Raw genomic sequence first — 10,374 nt, 5'->3', positions numbered from 1 at the left:
GGATCGCTTGAGCCCAGGAGTTTGAGGTTGCTGTGAGCTAGGCTGACGCCACAGCACTCATTCTAGCCTGGGCAACAGAGTGAGACTCTGTCTCAAAAAAAAAAAAGCAAGAACATAGTCATTCGATACTTTATTTGTGTTGACAGTATTTGACTTGCTTGAAAAGCAGGTATTGATGTAATTCAGCTCTCAATTCAGTTGATGCTGTGCCTTAATTTCTAGTGTTCATATGAAAATATATGATCTTTTCTCTGCATCAGAACTACTAGAGATTATTCTATATTAAGTGGATATAATTAATATGAATTTTTCCATGGCTGTATAATTAAGATGTAAAACCCATGATGAAAATCTAAAGGAAGATGCAGCTTGTCTTTGACTTATATTATAAAACATTCATGGATATAAGCATATGGTGCATGTTGAGAACGTGACTCTTCTGAGTTTAAGTGAGGGGACCAATCTGAATTTACTAAATAAATCATTTTTTCCAGTTGGTCCTTACACGGAACAAACTAGCCACTTAAAATGCTGAGTTATTTTCATAGTAGAATCAAGTAGAAGTCTTGAGTATTATTTGGTGTGATAGAAGACATAGTAGAAGTGTTGAATGTTACTTAATGTGATAGAAATTAATATGCCTTCACAGATATCAGTCAAAAGTAAAGATTACTCCTATCTGGAATGTTATAAATTATTTCCAATCAACATTCAGTAAATAATTAGCCTCACAGGGGTGGGAAACTTGTGGCCTTAAGGCAACCTATGTGGCCTTGTCGATTCTTAAGTGTGACCTTTTAACAGAATCTGAAATTTACGGAACAAATTTTTTTACTAAAAGCGGTATAGCAGACAAAGATGAAGCTTTTCTTACTCATTTGGTGCTTTAAAAACAACAATCTTGAAATCAGAAGACCACGGATGCCCCCACCACGTGATACCTCGAGAAAAATGCTCCTGGAGTTCTTGCAACTGTGTATTACCAGGGAGCATATACTGGATTTTCGGATGCTTTCTGAAGACTGTTTGAACATAATTTGTTTGAATCGATATAACTAACTGATTTTTAAAGTTTAACACAGATATGTAAAGAAGGAATTGTTATCCTGTCATCAACTTTACACTGTCTCATCATGTCTAAGACTGTGGATAACATGTGGAAATAACATTGTATTGGGTGACAGAGTGGCATGATTTCTCTAGTAATCTCAATTCCCTCGGGACTTAAAATTCCTATACTGGGAGGATATTGTCATAGTTACTATTTTGTATTCTTTTCTCATTTTTGTAATCACTGGGATATTGTGATAGTTATAATAAAGTTTCTGTGGGAGTATAATTAGAAAACATACTTTTTAGATCCTAAATCACTATTTATATAGTTTTGCCCCATAATTTTTTGCACATGCTCTCTGAGTCAAATGCATAGAATCTTCTTTTTATTTTAAGTTACTTAGAATGCAATATCTAAATATGCTAAGCTAATAGTTTATATAATCTAATCATTCTCAGAAATTAATTTGAAGATATGAGCAATTCTGCAGTGATATATTTAGTTATGCTTTGTTTAATATACTTTATTTTCTCCATTTTCAATTAGAGAATGAAACTACCTAGCCAAGCTTTTTTTTTTAATTGTTGTCTTCCTTTTAAGACAAATGTACTGATTTTACTGGACTGACTTTTTCAGATAGAAACAGAAGCTTCAAAAATCATGCAGTTGTTTTGACATTTATATAAAAGTAAGAAACACACAGGGCAGTGCTCTATGTGAAATAGATGCTTAATATTATGGAGCAAAACGTTCTTACTGGGGTGAGTTTGTAGATGTAGGTAAGAGACTGAAATGTCCAGAGTGGAGAACTGGCATCAGCTCTGCACGTGCAGAGGGGACATCTGTTGCCAGGCTGCGCAGCTGACTCTCTGAATTTAGAAAGAAAATGCATCTTGTACAATTTTGTGATCGTCTCCAGCTTTTCTCTCTCTTTTATTTTATCCCCACCTGCGTGTGCACCACAGCCCTTCTCCCTCTTGGCCCGTGTTGTGGCTGCGTCCTTCTCACTGCTCTCCGGTGTCACGTCGTCTCACGCAGGGCTTCGTTCTGAGGATTGGTATGAAGTTTTCGTGATACAATGATAATTTGTTTCTGACTGGGAGAGTTTGAAGACATGCGTTGGTTTTATACACACGGTTTAGAGCACTGAATTGAAATAAGAGGAAAGTGGTGCCAGGAGCCCAGAGCACTAAGTCAGGCGGTGAGCACTGTGGGAGACGTGGAGACAGAACAACCGTGACCGTGCTGTGTCTCTCAGAGAGGCGGATGGAACGTACTGGAAAGCGTATATGGGAAACACTTTTGCCATGTGAGAAGCAGGCTGAACTGAGCTCACAGCACTGACTCTGAGTCACAGGTAGTTACAAGGGGTGTCGTCGTATGGCCAAATGTGACATAGATGGGATGGGTACTTTGGGGATATTGTCAGTTGCTGATTGTCAGGGTGGTGGGTTCTGTCCCCATGGTTGGGAATTACTGGGCAGTGTGCGGACCAGGTGCTGTTTGGAGTTTGAGATTGTCGCAGTTCTTCAGACCTCGATCAGCTTTAGTGGCAGGAGATGGGGTGGTGGATGAGTTCAATTTTGTGGGCGTAGCTTTAACATGTCGTGTTGTCAGAGTAAGTGTTTGAGACGAAGATGCCGCTGGGCGACTGAGCTGGGCAGAGTAAGCAAGGTGTGCCGCCGTCACACACAGTCCCAGTTTCCCAGGGAGCTGTGTGTGTGACCCCCGTGCACTTATGCAGAGTATAACCCCAGCTCAGGTGATATCTGCTGTAGGCGGGTGACCCTCCAGGAAAGCCGGCCCACAGGTGGCACGGACCCCTCTTATTGCCACTCATGCTGTCAGTCAGTCATGTCATCCATGCTCTGTTTGGGGCGCTGGGAGAGGGAGGGACGATGGGACGGTCAGATGCACTGGACACTTTAGCCTGAAACATTCTACCCACTTTTTAGGATAGAAACGTCCGTGTTCTTTTACAGCCTACGTTCCCCTTTCACCCAGCCTGTCTCGAATGGAAAGTGGGTTGTGAATTGTGGAAATGGGTACAGTGAGGTTGGGTTGCAGGTTAGGTTCACACAGTTCACATGGACACAGTTGAAATGTAATAATGCACCGTCTTCCGTAGGTACTGGTTTGTGTTCGGGCATACCAAGAGAGGACTGCTGGGTGGTATCGGAATAAAAGACGCGTGTTTTGCCTTATGTCCGTGGCGAGTGTGCAGCGGCACAGGACTGCTCACACAGTCCCCTGACTCCAGGCGCGCTGGTCTGTTTCCATTTCCTCTCTGACACTGTCCACACTCGCTGTTGCTCGCGCACACTAGGGCTGGCGGCTGCCCCGCCAGTGTCACGCCACATCCCTACAGCAGCAGAGAGTGCACGTCACCAGGATAGGACGTAGAGTTTCACTGGAAGCTGCTGCTTTTAAATTCAGAAAAGGCCATTCTCCCTTTGCATTGCTCTGCCTCTTGCTTTCTTACTACTGTTGAGGTTTTTCTGCAAGTTTGCCAGTCCAGGGAACCCAACTAGGGGACTAATGTTTGGGCTCATATGTATGGTTGTCTTCTCCATTAAGGCCTGGGAATGCAATCAAATTGACAGCTTACCGTGACTGGTTTTACGTGGGTTCTGGTCTTGGTTATCCAGATGGGAAGGGGGGCTCAGATGTGGACTGTCCATATGGGGATGGGGAGGGGGAATATTTCCATGAGTACATGGGGTGTGATTCTGAGTACTTTATTTGCCTTGTAGGCTACTCGACTCTGTGGAGAGCAATCAAGACAGATCACCCAAATGAGAATAAGGGGTATATATGCCGTGTGTGTGCGCACCTGTGTGTGAATAAATAGACAGACATTAGACATTCATTCATTCTCAAGAGAGTCAGTGTCACCACTGCTGCGGCCATCACCGCCAGCAGTGCTTTCTTTGCCTTTGGCAGAGAGTCTAAGGCAGGCAAAGGAGTGGGAAAGCCCTGCGGGGGAGAGAGGGGAAAGGCAGGCCCTGACAGGAGGCGGTTGGCACGCTTGAGGAAGCTGAATACCGGCCGGCTCCAAGAAGGGCGTCCCACGTGAGGGGCCGTGGGGTGCACCCGTGGCTCTCCATACCCCTCCAGTCGGTCCAAAGTTGGGAGCAGGGACGAACGTGAGGGAAGGGACGCCCTGAGGGCTTTAGCCTTGGGGGAGTGGGGCGACAGATAGCTGCAAAAGTGCATTAGGTCAGGCTTGGTGGGCCGGTCCCACGGGTGGCTACAGAGGTGGTGGGTGTGGCGTCACCAGGGTCAAGGGCAGACTTTGAAAATTCTATCGCCCAGCCCAGAAAGGCTCCCTTATCATCTGCAGGCAAACCGACACCTTTCGTGCATAGAGAAACGTCGTTCGGTGTTTTTACGGAGGCGGTGGCGATGAGGACGACCATGACAACTGCTCCTGTCCCGCTCCTGCCGCTGCCTACACAGGTTGGGAAATGCGTTAAAATCTTCACCCCTCCCTCTCCCCAGCAGGCTGAATGGATGGATCGATCCCCCCACTCGTGGCCAAGGGAACCCCAGGAAGACCCTAAGAAGATGACTGCTTGGCCCTGAGAAGGCAGGTCAGACATACCCGGTCACGCCCCCTCCCTTCTCAGAGCTATCCTTCGCTAACTCGTCAGCCGGCCTGAGGCTATCTGTCTGCGAGACAGAGCTTCCATCACAGCTGCGGGTCATCCCTTGACTTAACAGCGTCCCGTGAGTGAGTGGCTCGGATGAACGGACTTCCTTAGCTTAAAAGATCGCAAGCGTTTAGACAAAGCTGCATCTTTTTTAACCCATTACCCATCCAAGTATCAGTGTAAATCCCGTCATCCCCCGCTTCGAGATGGCTCGCGTTTGGGGTGGGGGGTGGGGGGCAAACCAGCGTACACCGTGTCCCCGTATCGATCCATGACTTCACACAGAGTTCCCATGTCCCTGGAATGTAGAAAACCAAACTGTAACCAGACCACGGCAATAGCACTCACTCCTTGCTTCTCGGCGTGGCTCTCCGGGCCACCGTCAGGGACATCCATCTTACTGAGTTTGGCTTCTTTACCAGGGACAGACCTATACGTGTGCACGTCAGTTTGTGTATAAATAATGCATGCTAAAATTGTACAACCGGAAAAATTGAAAAAGTCATTCAGCACTTTTAACAGACGATCTGGTGTGCCTGCCTGCGTGCGTGTGTGCGTGCGGGCCGGCCGGCTCCACGCTTTATTTTTTGATTTTCATGTTTTCATGTTTTCCATCTGACATGAGTGAGTGGTGTGTGTATTGAAACACCCAGACGCTGGCCTTCCTCGCCTCAAAGGGGAAAATGTCTAGGATTCATTCCCCTTCCCCACTGGCCTTTGAGAGTCGTTGAGGTCCATCCTATGGAAGGACAGATTGGGCCTCCATGGAACAGCTCCATAGAAAAAGAAGTTAGGAAGTCATCTTTGATTTCTACAATGACAAATTCAAAAAGTTAAAATCCCCCAATCGGGGCCGGGTGAGGTGGCTCATGGCTGTAATCCTAGCACTGTGGGAGGCCGAGGCGGGTGGATCACTCGAGGTCAGGAGTTCAAGATCAGCCTCAACAAGAGCAAGACCCGGTCTCTACTAAATAAAAAATAGAAAGAAATTATCTGGCCAACTAAAACATACATGCAGAAAAAAATTAGCCGGGCATGGTGGCGCATGCCTATAGTCCCAGCTACTGGAGAGGCTGAGGCAGTAGGATCGATTCAGCTCAGGAATTTGACGTTCCTGTGAGCTAGGCTGCCGCCACAGCACTCACTCTAGCCGGGACAACATAGCCAGACTCTGCCTGAAAAAAAAAAAAATCCCCCAATCGAACAAGGTATAGAAAAATTATGGTGTTGATGCAATTGGGGTGGGGGGGAGAGCCGGGGCTTCTGGTGTGGGGGTGTGCGGGTGCCAGTGCCTGTGCAGCCGTCATCCTCCTATTAATAACACGGAGAGCAGAATAAAGTTCTGAGACATAAAGATCATACTCGGCTGAGGGAGCCACCGGTGGAGCGAGGGAATGTTTCTTCTACAGGACCAGTATTTCCTTTGCCCCCCCCAATGCCCTAAATAATATGTCGATTAGGACGTACACAGCGTTGTCCCTGGTTGTGGGTCGGGGTGTGGGTGGCGATGGGGGTGGAGGCTTGGCAGGGAGTAAAGTCAAGTGATGTTTTTGTAATAAAGAGACATACTGACCCCCGGGCTACATGCTGGGGACTTCATCCGTCAGGTCTAAGGAGAACACAGGCAGGCAGTGCTCACCGTCAGTTTCAACTAATTAAAAAAAAAAAAACATAGAAAACAGAAAAAAGGGGCGGGCGCGATGGCTCCCGCCTGTAATCCTAGCACTCTGGGAGGCCGAGGCGGGAAGATCACTCAAGGTCAGGAGTTCGAGACCAGCCTCAGCAAGAGCGAGGCACCGCACCAGCCCTGCCCCGTCCCGTCCCTACTGAGAAAGAGAAAGAAATTCTCTGGACAACTAAAAACAGACATAGAAAACCTCAGCCGGACACGGTGGCACGAGCCGGTAGTCCCAGGTATTCGGGAAGCTGAGGCAGAAGGATCGCTTAAGCCGAGGAGTTTGAGGTTGCTGTGAGCGAGGCTGACGCCACGGCACTCTAGCCAGGGCAACAGAAGGAGCCTCTGTCAGAAAGAAAAGAAGAAATAGAAAAAAAGAAAAAAAAAAGAAAGGAAGGAAGGTATTGAGGGAAGGAGGGAGGGAAGAGGACAGAAGGATAGGGGGAGAGAGGGGGTGAGTGAGAGAGAGAGAGGAGAAAACTATTAAAAATTCGGTACCAGGGTGTTCCCGCGCACGTGGGAGATGTCTCTTCTCCCTCACGCCCTGTTTCCTCCACACACACACATCACCCGTGTGCCGCAAAAAAAGCAACAAAAAGAGAGAAAGAGATTAAAAAGGGAAAATGGAAACAGGGAAAAAGAGGAAGAAAGAAAGAAATTTTGAAAAAAGAGACCAAAGTCCCAGGGAGAAGGAAGACTACTGAGCCCAGAGCGACACCTGGTGACCAAACCGTGAACGGCACCCTGCGGCCCCAATTCGCCAGAGACATCTGGTGGAGCCCAGGGCACTGTGCCAAGGGAGGCCGAGGGCAACATGCGGCGGACCCGGGGCCACGGCGTCTGCAGCCGATTCCCAGGCGGGCACAGGAGCCGGGGAAACTCATTCTCAGCGCGGGGGGAGGGGAGGGGAAAGAATTGCAAAGTCACCCAGACAGATCCCTTTCTAGTTCATAAACGTGGTGATTGCGTGTTCACACGCACGTGTGAGATGTGCGTCCTGGTGTGTGGGCACATCCCCCGCTGCCGTGAAACTATGAATACGGGAGGAGAAGGGGGGGCAGGAAAACCCAAAGAGAGAATAGATAGATAAAATAGGGCCAAAAAGAAAGTCACACAGTCGGAGAGGTAGTAGGGGAGTGAGAGCAAGTCGGAGACGGCACACAGAAACTCCGAGAGGAGGGGAACGCTGCGATGCGCCCCTCGGCCCGCGCCGGAAGAATACGCATCGCGGGGCGACCCCTGGGGCCGGCGGTGCCAGAGACACCAAATCGGTCCCGAACACACCCCGCCGCCAGGGCAGCCACAAGACCGGACATCCCGTCAAGCGGCGAACGAACGCGGAGGCCGCCTGCACCAGGCACATCTGGACGAACAGCCAGTGTGCTCTCTGCCAGGAGTGGTGGGGGGGGTTGCGATTAAAGTCACGCCAGGTCCCCGGGATAGTTCGTGAGCGTGATAACTGTGCGTGTGCGGAGGAAAAGAGGGGGCGGGGGGGACGCAAAGAAAGGAAGAGCAAACGAGGGTGGGGGAAGGCACACTGTCGGCCACGTAGCTAGGAAAGGAGGCGGAGGGAGTCGAGAGGCCTGCGACGCCAGAGCCCTGTGGCGGTGACCGTTCGCATGACGTCCACGAGCCCAGCCCCGCAGAGACTGTGTGACGGGGACATCTGGTCGACCGCATGTATCATGGCGTCCGCGCGCGGCACTGGTGGAGGCGCTAGCGCCGCGCCCGCGGGACTCTCCCTATCTGCTCGCACGGGGGCTCGCCGGCCGGCGGCCAGCTGGTCGACCCCGACTCTCCGGGGAAAGAAGGGGGGGGCAGGCCGGGTCTCCACCAGACGACGACCCCCTCCGCCCCCGGGGCGGGAGAGAGGGCCGCGGCTGGATGGGCGCCCCCACCAGGCCCGCGCGGCGCCATCCCCGAGCACAGGGGCGGCGCTGCACCGTGCCCGCCCCGCCGTCGACCGCCTGCTCCTCGGTCGCCCTGTCTGGACCCCACCACCACCGTGCTCCTCCCCAGAAACCCAGTCCCAGCCTGGGGGACCAGCTTCGGCGGGGGTGCGCGGGGAGGAGGCGGACTGGTGGGCGGAGGATGGCGTACCCCAAGTCGGGACGTCGGGCGCCACGTGGAGGGGATGGTGTCCCCCCGGGTTGCGCCCCCCCCGCACCTTCCCCGGCGTCCTCGAAGGACAGACCGTATCCCCGCGCGCCCACCCCCCTCACCATAGCCTGGCCGCGGACGCCATGGTACATGGGGCCGACCAGATGTCTCCGTCACACAAGTCTCTGTGGGTCCCGGCTAGTGGACGCTATGCGACCGGTCACCACCAGAGGGCTCTGGCGTCGCAGGCTTCTCGACTCCCTCCGCCTCCTTTCCTAGCTACGTGGCCGACAGTGTGCCTTCCCCCACCCTCGTTTGCTCTTCCTTTCTTTGCGTCCCCCCCCGCCCCCTCTTTTCCTCCGCACACGCACAGTTATCACGCTCACGAACAATCTCGGGGACCTGGCGTGACTTTAATCGCACCCCCCCCACCACTCCTGGCAGAGAGCACACTGGCTGTTCGTCCAGATGTGCCTGGTGCAGGCGGCCTCCGCGTTCGTTCGCCGCTTGACGGGATGTCCGGTCTTGTGGCTGCCCTGGCGGCGGGGTGTGTTCGGGACCGATTTGGTGTCTCTGGCACCGCCGGCCCCAGGGGTCGCCCCGCGATGCGTATTCTTCCGGCGCGGGCCGAGGGGCGCATCGCAGCGTTCCCCTCCTCTCGGAGTTTCTGTGTGCCGTCTCCGACTTGCTCTCACTCCCCTACTACCTCTCCGACTGTGTGACTTTCTTTTTGGCCCTATTTTATCTATCTATTCTCTCTTTGGGTTTTCCTGCCCCCCCCTTCTCCTCCCGTATTCATAGTTTCACGGCAGCGGGGGATGTGCCCACACACCAGGACGCACATCTCACACGTGCGTGTGAACACGCAATCACCACGTTTATGAACTAGAAAGGGATCTGTCTGGGTGACTTTGCAATTCTTTCCCCTCCCCTCCCCCCGCGCTGAGAATGAGTTTCCCCGGCTCCTGTGCCCGCCTGGGAATCGGCTGCAGACGCCGTGGCCCCGGGTCCGCCGCATGTTGCCCTCGGCCTCCCTTGGCACAGTGCCCTGGGCTCCACCAGATGTCTCTGGCGAATTGGGGCCGCAGGGTGCCGTTCACGGTTTGGTCACCAGGTGTCGCTCTGGGCTCAGTAGTCTTCCTTCTCCCTGGGACTTTGGTCTCTTTTTTCAAAATTTCTTTCTTTCTTCCTCTTTTTCCCTGTTTCCATTTTCCCTTTTTAATCTCTTTCTCTCTTTTTGTTGCTTTTTTTGCGGCACACGGGTGATGTGTGTGTGTGGAGGAAACAGGGCGTGAGGGAGAAGAGACATCTCCCACGTGCGCGGGAACACCCTGGTACCGAATTTTTAATAGTTTTCTCCTCTCTCTCTCTCACTCACCCCCTCTCTCCCCCTATCCTTCTGTCCTCTTCCCTCCCTCCTTCCCTCCCTACCTTCCTTCCTTTCTTTTTTTTTTCTTTTTTTCTATTTCTTCTTTTCTTTCTGACAGAGTCTCCTTCTGTTGCCCTGGCTAGAGTGCCGTGGCGTCAGCCTAGCTCACAGCAACCTCAAACTCCTCGGCTTAAGCGATCCTTCTGCCTCAGCTTCCCGAATACCTGGGACTACCGGCTCGTGCCACCGTGTCCGGCTAAGTTTTTCTATGTCTGTTTTTAGTTGTCCAGAGAATTTCTTTCTCTTTCTCAGTAGGGACGGGACGGGCCAGGGCGGGTACGGTGCCTCGCTCTTGCTGAGGCTGGTCTCGAACTCCTGACCTTGAGTGATCTTCCCGCCTCGGCCTCCCAGAGTGCTAGGATTACAGGCGGGAGCCATCGCGCCCGGCCCTATTTTCTATGTTTTTTTTTTTTTAATTAGTTGAAACTGACGGTGAGCACTGCCTGCCTGTGTTCTCCTTAGA

General features: G+C 51.8%; 2 pseudogenes; one reads left to right on the top strand and one right to left on the bottom strand.

Moving 5' to 3' along the window:
- Positions 1-7,317: 7,317 nt before the first annotated feature.
- Positions 7,318-7,408, top strand: LOC123629354 (annotated as a pseudogene).
- A 1,880-nt stretch (positions 7,409-9,288) lies between these two features.
- On the bottom strand, positions 9,289-9,379 carry LOC123629353 (annotated as a pseudogene).
- Between the last annotated feature and the right edge of the window lie 995 nt (positions 9,380-10,374).

This window comes from Lemur catta, unplaced genomic scaffold, assembly GCF_020740605.2.
Source record: "Lemur catta isolate mLemCat1 unplaced genomic scaffold, mLemCat1.pri scaffold_140_ctg1, whole genome shotgun sequence".
Lineage (NCBI taxonomy): Eukaryota > Metazoa > Chordata > Mammalia > Primates > Lemuridae > Lemur > Lemur catta.
Note: the sequence above shows the minus strand (reverse complement) of the source record. Positions and strands in the feature narration are given on the sequence as shown.